Here is an 8,651-nt window from a genome sequence, read left to right on the forward strand (position 1 = left end):
TCACTCAGAAGTAATTAGGTTTAGAATCCACTCCACCCTAGTATTGCCTCAACTAATTAATTACTTAACATTAGATTAAATTATGTTCTGCTCTCCCCATGGCCATCTAATTACCTCATGGCATCAATTAGACTAGTGTTTGGCTATATAACCCGGAATCACAGGCCAGCAAAATTGACATAAAACTAGCTATCACAGCCAGCCACCCACCACTGCACCTGACCATTCTCTGTTGGCTGGTGCAACCCAGTGGTGAGCTGAGAGCAAACCCCAGCTTAGGAGACAGGGTTGTTCTTCGTGTGGATGATTCTGTGCCGAAAGCATGGGCACAGTCAAGAAAAAAAAAAAGTTAGCTCTCATAGTAGCCTAATTAGATAATACTGTATTTACGGAGCTTTTAGCGTGTGCTAGGTTCTACATATGTGCTCTACAACTACCTTCTCTCTTCACTCTCATCATGACCTATGGAGTGGGCCCTAGTTTTATTCCTGCTTTTGCGTTATTCCAGACTATGTAAACCTGCATAAATGTGGTTAAGCCTTGAAGAACCTAACACTGAGGGAATTCACAAAGATTGCAAGAGCGATTTAAAAAATACTTTTCTATTGCTTTTCCTTTCTTTTAATTTACAAATTCGTATGTACAAGCAAATGTATGTCATGGAAGTAGCTGAACACAAGCTAAAGGAACACACGCGTTCATCAGCACACATGTAAAGGAATTTGGCCTTTGTCAAACGAGCCTGGAACAGTCAGCAAGCCAGCAGACGACTACTGGGACTTTCAACAATAAAGGCAAGGGGGAAGAATGTGCCAAAAAAGTGGGGGGGGGGGGTTTCAAAATACCCTGAGGAAGCGGGAGAAGCTGGTTTTCAGAATTATATCATATCATTCAAGTGTACCATTTTCAGCAAAAGATCACAAAGCCTACAGAGAAACAACGAAAGATGGTCCAAAGAAACTATATCTCTATAAAATCTACTTATCTGTATATATCATCTACATATATATCACCTATTTATGTATATCATCTATCTATCTATCTATTCAGAAAACATCCTTGAGAAATCCAGACATTACGTCCTAGATGAAGACTTTAAAATAATTCTCTTAAATAGTCTCAAAGAGAGAAAGGAAAACAAATAAAAAATATAAGAAAATCATATAGAAGCATAATGAAACTTTCAATTAAAGAAATGTTTAAAGAACCCAAAAAAGATACTAAAGTGGAAGTGGAAGAGCACAAAAACAAAAATGAAAAGTTCACCAGAGGGAGTCAAGAGTTTACTTCCTGGTAGAAACAAGAATTAGTAAACTTGAAGATAGACCATTGGGGTTATTGAGACTAAGGAACAAAAAGAGAAAAATAATGAGGACAGTTATATTAGGCCAGGTTGTCTAGAGAAACAAATCCAGTAAAATCACCTATGAGGAAGTACCCCCACCACCAACACCAAAAAAAGGAGAAATTCGCCACTGGGCAGAGGTCATAGCAGGCATTTTCTCACTGCTAGGTGAGTGTCAAGCAACTCACTCCTGAGTCAGTGCACCCAGTGGTGTTGCCTGGGAAGGTTCTTTCTGGTCACAGTGCATTTTTTTGTGAAAGCAGTTTGGCTCGAACCGTGTGTGTTGTGGTGGCCTATTTAAGAGAACAGTGTGCGACTATGAAACTTTGCTTCCTGCTCAGAAAAAAAAAAAGCTGCAGAAACTGTTGTGATGTTGAACACAGCTTACAAGGACAGCACTATGGGAAAAACTCAAGTGTGCAAGTGGTTGTCTCATCTCAAAATAGGTGAAATGTCGATTGATGACAAACCTCATTCTAGATATCGGTTAACTTCCCGAAGGAGTGAAAATGTCAACTTATAGTACATTTGGAGTTTGTTCCATCAGGTCTGACTGTTAATCGAGCTTTCTATTAAACACGAGGTTCTGAAAAGATAGCTTAACTGCGTGCAACAAAAAAGGACTGATTTGTAGTAGACAGGGAACTGGTTTTGCCACCACGACAATGCACCTCCACACACAGCCATCTCAGTGTGCCAATTTTTAGCAAAAAACAGCATGCCTCCCTTGCCCCACACACCTTAATCACCTGACCTCACTCCATGTGATTTATTTTTGTTTCCATGAATGCAGAGGGACATGAAAGGACAGCTATTCGATGATGCAGAAGAGGCGAAGTAAAAAACGAGGGAGGTGCTGTCAGCCATCCAAACAGATGAGTTTGAGAAATGTTTCCAAAATTGGAATCACAACTGTATCTGTAACATTTCTGACCCTGACTTGTGATCCATTAGCTTCCCTAATAAAATCCACGATCGTGAAAAACAAAACAAAACAAAAGAATCACAGATTTGACAAATGTATTAAGTATAATGGAGAGTACTTTGAAAATTATAAGGTTGCTTTGTAAAAAAAATAAATATATAGCTTTGGAAAAAATGGTTTTGGGGATATCTCCTTGTTTTTATAAGAAAGAGCTTTATATCTAGAAGTAATTATATATGATGAAGCATCCCACTCCAGTCCAATTCAAGGCCATTAGTTAGGCATGAATACATAAGTCCCTCTTGAGACTCACGCAGCCACATGCAATGATGCAGAATGCAAGAAGATCACAGATGGTGGGTGCAGAGTCCTGTGGATCCAAGGTTGGTGGAAACATGGCCGGGCACTGGAAGCTCTCAGGGTCAGTTGCCAGGAGGAAGGTGAAGGGGCAGAGACAGGGGGAGGCTCCCAGAGCCCTCCTTATGAGAAGGCCACGCCCACAAGGAGGCATCATCAGGCTGTGGCCTGATTAACAGGTTAGATTCCACCCCTACGCTTCCACAAAAATTCAAGTTGACATAAATCACTTAACGACCACAAAAGTGAACAGAGACGGAGAAATTTGGGGAACACGCGGACAGATTAGGGAGTCCTAAAAGGAGAGAAAAGAAAAAGGTGGAAATGTTTTAAAATGAAAGAATGACTGACAACTACTCAAATGTTAGCAAACACAAGATTCTACACATCAAGAGTTCGATGAACCCAGATAGAAGGCATGAAGCGCTCTGCACCAAGATATAGTGTCACCAAACGGGTGAAACCAAAAATAAGGGAGAATCTTGAAAGGAGCCAGAAAAAAGACTCTCATCGCATACCAGGGCTCTTTAATGATGAAACACTGATTTCTTCTCGGAAATCATAGTGGCAAATGGCAGAGGGATGACAGCTATAACGTGCTGAAAGGAAAAACAAACAAAAAACTATCAACCAAGAGTCCCATCCCCAGCACAACTGGATTGAAAATGAAGGTAAAACTCAGACATCCCCACATAAACAAACAAGGGAGTTTGTGACCAATAGACATCCCTCACAAGAAATGTCAACGAGAGTCCTTCAGGTTGAAATTAGAGGACACTAGACAATAACTCAGAGCTATATGAAGACGTGAAGATCCCTGATAAAGGTGATTTCATGGGTAAATGCACAGCCTGGTTTTCCAGGGTTTTTAGTTTCCAACTCTATCTATTATGTACTACATGATACAAGTGACAGATATGTGAAAATAATTATTAATATATGTTACTAGGCACACAATTATAAAGATGTAATTTATGTCAACAGCAACATTGAGGGGGGAAATGGAGTCATCTAAAAACAGAACATGTGTGTCCTATTAAAGTTAAATTGTTTCAATTCAAACAAGCTTGTTCTTAATTTAGGATGTTGTTCCAATTATTTGATGCTGTTTTAACAGAATACCACAAGTAGGTGACTTTAACAAAAATAACATTATTTTCTTCCAGTTTAGCGGCTAAAAGGTCAAAATCAGGTGCTGGATCTAGTGGTAGGCATTCTCTCTGTGTTGGCTTGGGAGGAAGGTCCTTGTCTCTTCAGCTTCTATATCTTAGCTCTTGGCAATCTACATATGGTATCTGTCTTCCCCCCTTTTCTGCTTGTTTGCCTCTTGTGTGGCTTATCTACTTTTTGCAATATCTCTTAAAAGGGGTGAAGGGTGAGGGGATTGCTCAACCATACACAAATACTGCCTCATTAACGTAACAAAGAACCCCCATTCCCAAACGGCATTATAATCACAGGTTGTGTTAGGCTGGGTTCTCTAGAACAGCAAAACTAGTGACACCTGTATGCATACGTATATAGAAAGAGATTTATATCAAGAAGTGGCTCAAAGAATCATAGAAGTGGGTAAATCCAGTCCAATTGAAATCCTTGAGTCAAATGTAGACTGGAGGCTTCTCTTAACTGGAGTAACTGCAAGGACGGACGAACAGCAAGCAGGAGAAGAAGCAGGTAGAGCACAGGCTGGTGAATGCAGAGCTGAGTGAATCTGAGGTCAATAGTCTACTGGTGGCTCTTGGAATCTGCAGGAGACATAACAGAAAGTCAATGAAACACAGGCAGGATCCAGACCCAGCAGAAGTGAGTGAGCTGGCTTCCACACAGTGTCCATCTATACTAAGAAGAAACCACACCCTGAATGAAACTTCCCTCAATTGTATCGAGGCTATGACTAGATTAAGGAGGTGGCATTCCACCCTATTCTTTCCACAACTTCCTGCCTGCTTCACAGAAGGTCCCATCATGGATTTCTATGGAGCTGGTGGGTAGGTTAGCCCCATCAACAATTCTGTCAGCATCCATGCCTTCAACAGTGTCCTAGTGGCCAGTTTCTTCTGTATACTGAGCAAGTAATCGGAGAAGCTGGCCTAGATGAAGAAAATGTGGCATTGGGATTGGAGGGAGTTTTATTGACAACCTGCGATATGAAAGTGAGGAGGAATTGAAGTACTTGCTGATGAAGATCAAGGGTTATAGCCTACAGTATGAATTACAATTCAATGTAAAGAATACCAAAACCCTCACAACTGGTCCAATAGGTAACATCAAGATAAATGGAAACGAGGTTGAAGTTACAAGACTTTTGTCTTGCTTTGATCGATAACCTATGTTCGTGGAAGCACTAGTCAAGAGATCAAAAGGTGTATCGTATTAGATAAATCTGCTGCACAAGACCTCTTTAGACTACTGAAGAGCTAGGATGTTGCTTTGAGGACTAAGGTGTGCCTGACCAAAATCATGGTATTCTTCTTTGCCTCGTATGCGTGTGAAAGTTGGATGTTGAATAAGGAAGACCGCAGAAGAATCAATGCATTTGGATTGAGCTGGAGAAGCCTATTGAAAACACCATGGACTGCTAAAAGGACAAACCAAACTATGTTGGAAGAAGAAAGGCCAGAGTGGTCCTTAGAGGTAAGGACGACAAGACTTCATTTTACATGTTTTGGGCATGTGGTCAGGAGAGACCGTCCCTGGAGAAGGACATCGTGTTTGATAGAGTGGAAGGGTGGCGGAGAAGAGGAAGACCTTCAGCGAGATGGGCTGACACCGTGCTGTGCCAGTGGGTCAGGCAGTGGGGCAATTGTGAGGGTGGCATGGGACCATGCAGTGTGTTGTTGTGTCGTGCATAGGGACACTGTGGGTGGGAGCTGATTTCCGCGGCACCTAACAATAGCAGTGGGCAGGGGTTAGCTTCACAGATGTAAAAAAGGTAGTTGCAGGGGGAGCTTCCTGATTCCTGGGTCACAGTCTCAGTGAATTCAAGAATTCTCCTGAAGTCAAAAGTTCCAGAGGGGGGCTTCTAATTTCCCAACATCCTAATGGTGGGGCTCCCCTGGCAGGACATGCCCTAGTGGTCATGCCCTACAAGTTGTTAGAAAGGACTCAGCCGATTCCATTCAGCTAGCCTCCCCACAATTCTGCATGCATCTGTTTCCTGGTATCAAATCTGTACCTACTCAAAATAGGTAGAGTGGTTCTGGTTCTTGTGACTGAACTGTATGTGATATAATTGAGAAAATGCCATAATAGAGGACCCACAAACCGCTTATCTTAGGATCATTAAAGTAATTTTCTGTGTTTGTGTCTACCCTATGTACTAAATGCTACCAAAAGTGTGTGTCTAAGGGGTTTTGCACATTGGAAATTATCTATGAGGCTCTTCTCTGTGGGTAACTACCTGCGTTGTGCATAAAGTACGTATCAAATCACTGTCAGCGGCTTTCAATCCCATCCAAAGTCGCAGCAGAACACAGAAGGAGTTGGCATAAGAGATGATTTGGGGCAGTAAGTACTGTTTTGCTTTGGCAAAACAAAGATTGGTAAAAATGAACAGTGATTAGCAGGAGAATAAAGGCTAAGAAAGACGGTTTCTCTCTAAGAGCAACGTGGCCACATGACTTTAAAGTCCGTCGGAGTCAACTGCACGATTCCAGAGCCCGCCCTCTTCGCTGGCCCCCCCGGCACGCAGTCCCAGCGGGGAAAGCCCAGAAAACGCCTCCTGGCCCACGGCTTGAGCAGCTTCATTCGCTAAGGGGCGCTTTGAGTCAAAAAGGACTCGTTGGCCATGAGTTCGGTTTGGTGACCCGGTGGAAGATGATGACAGTGCTGAATTATGCTTCCTTTGGCACTGTTTGCAAAGTGAGCTTGTCCACGAGCGACTGAGGATAAGAGGGAGTGATGCACAGGCAATTATAAGCGTGGGGCACGACCGAGCAGATGCTGGATACAGTCGTTGACCTTGAGGCAGCTACTTACATCACATCTGATCCAGGGACAGTTTTGTTGGTGTTTTGTGAGTCTATGCGGGGTGGGGCGGGGCGGGGGCCGGGTAGTTAGAGGGAGTGGGGAGAACACAAGGTGCATGTGACAGAGAACCCACATGCAATTTTACTTTTTTTTTTTTTACCAAGTGTAAACAGCAAATGCCCCACTCTGAGTTTGCAGAGATTCCCACAGTGTTAATGGAGCCGCCCTTGAGAGTGCATTTGCTTCCATTCTGGACAGTTAAGGGCTGGCTGGAGCCTCTCCGTACTTGACCATATGTGAATTTCCCACTTGGCAGCTCCTGGTCTCCTTGAAGTTCGGCCAGCATAACCCCAGGTGACCTGTCCTGCTTGCTAGGTTTAGGAAGCACGAACTGGTTCAAATATCGGACTTTGTAAAACCTTTTAGGGTGACTGTCGCTCAGATCTGGAGCACTATATGCTGTATCTATGCACAATATATGTTTAAAACTAAACGGCAATCTACTTTGGCTTATTCCAAGTCTCATCCTTAGAATTATTGAGAGCTGGGTGAGCCCTCTAAGACTTCTTGCCCAAGAGCTTCATTTTATAGCTGAGAAGACAATGAGGTTTATTGACTTGCCCAGAGTAACCATTAATTCTGAAATGAAAATGCTTAAATTAGACTGCACATAAAGAGTTTTGGGGGTGGGTGGGGGGTTTTTAGGCTTGTCTGTCAGGTGGGGGCAATAATTCAAGGCCACATGGAAGCTCTTGAAGCTGCCTTGTCCCTAAGAACAAACCTGCACCCAGGGCTGATGGGTTATGTGGTTTATACTCGGGGTGGGTGACTGACAGAGGGACAGAGGTTGCCTGCCAGGTGCCCACTAAACTTATTAGCCTGCTTCAAGTATCTGTTGCCCCCTCCCCACCTGTCTGCCCTTTCTTTCCTTTCCTCAAACTCATCCAGGCTGCTTATTATCTCAATGCTCTCCTGTACCTTAACCTTGTGGGGTTCGCCTTCCTTGCCTTTTGTGAACAGTTGGAATCTTAGGGGGACTGCACTCCCAGGCTCCCGCCAGTCTCTCCGGGGCAGCAGAGAGAACTCGCTGCCATTCTTGGAGAGAAGAGGAGACGGTTCTCACTGCATATTTAATGCTGCCGAGAAGCCGGGCTCCAGCAATCGTGAGAATTCACCCACAGAAGTTGCTCCACGGAGAGGACGTGTCTACGCAATCAGAGACCCAAACCCTGAGGTGCAACTCCCCTGCGGGCTGCCTCTGCGGCGAATGATCCCCCCTGGGCGCTTCGTCTGTTGGCAGATGGACTTCAGTTCAAAAGGCAGTGTGCAGTATTCCTGAAGGGTGCGTTCACTGAATTTGCATTCGAGGGATTTTTATTAGAAAGAAAGTCTGGCAATTCCCCTTGTTCCTTTCTTCCTTGCTTCCTCTCTCCTTCCTCTCTGCAGACCTCCACAGGCTCCTTTATAAGTCCCTGGCCTTGGGAGATGGGGGCCAGCTGGGTTTGGAGATACCATGCCCCATCCCTCACAGCAGGGAGGTACCTCAGGTGAACATTGTCCTGTCATCACAGCGCTGAGAGAGATGTGTCCAGGTTGCCATGGGAACACAGGGATGGTGTACCTCATGCAACCTTGGACATGAAGGGAAGGCTTTTTGTGAATTTGGGATTCTTCATCAGTCTTCCAAGTCCCCAAGGGGTGCAAACCATGAATGAATTTGACTGCTAACCCAAAGGTTCAAGTCTACCCATCAGAAAGACCTGGCAGTCTCTTTCCAAATCATCAGCATGCAGCACAGTTGTACTGTGGCACACAGTCGTGGGTGCCGTGAGTCCTAATGGACTGGACACTGACTGGTTTTTGAAATCAAATTCTTGAAGGATGAACAGAAGTTAGCTCGGCTTAAGCAGGAGAATCTGAATGAACATAGCACAATACATAATGACATCATTCTAAAGTAATACTATGGACAATTGACATATTATTCATTGATCTTGCTAATGTTTATTAGGCACGAGGTGCTAAGGCCTGTTCTCAGTTCTGAGACTATGGAGG

The 8,651-nt window shown here is 43.9% G+C and overlaps 1 non-coding gene across 1 annotated transcript; it reads left to right on the forward strand.

The window, feature by feature from the left end:
- The first annotated feature begins 205 nt into the window (after window positions 1-205).
- LOC142431194 (small nucleolar RNA SNORA65) lies at window positions 206-334 on the forward strand. The gene has a single exon (XR_012780739.1). It is a non-coding gene; the product is annotated as a small nucleolar RNA SNORA65 (small nucleolar RNA).
- The last annotated feature ends 8,317 nt before the right edge of the window (window positions 335-8,651 follow it).

Source organism: Tenrec ecaudatus, chromosome 17 (assembly GCF_050624435.1).
Source record: "Tenrec ecaudatus isolate mTenEca1 chromosome 17, mTenEca1.hap1, whole genome shotgun sequence".
Lineage (NCBI taxonomy): Eukaryota > Metazoa > Chordata > Mammalia > Afrosoricida > Tenrecidae > Tenrec > Tenrec ecaudatus.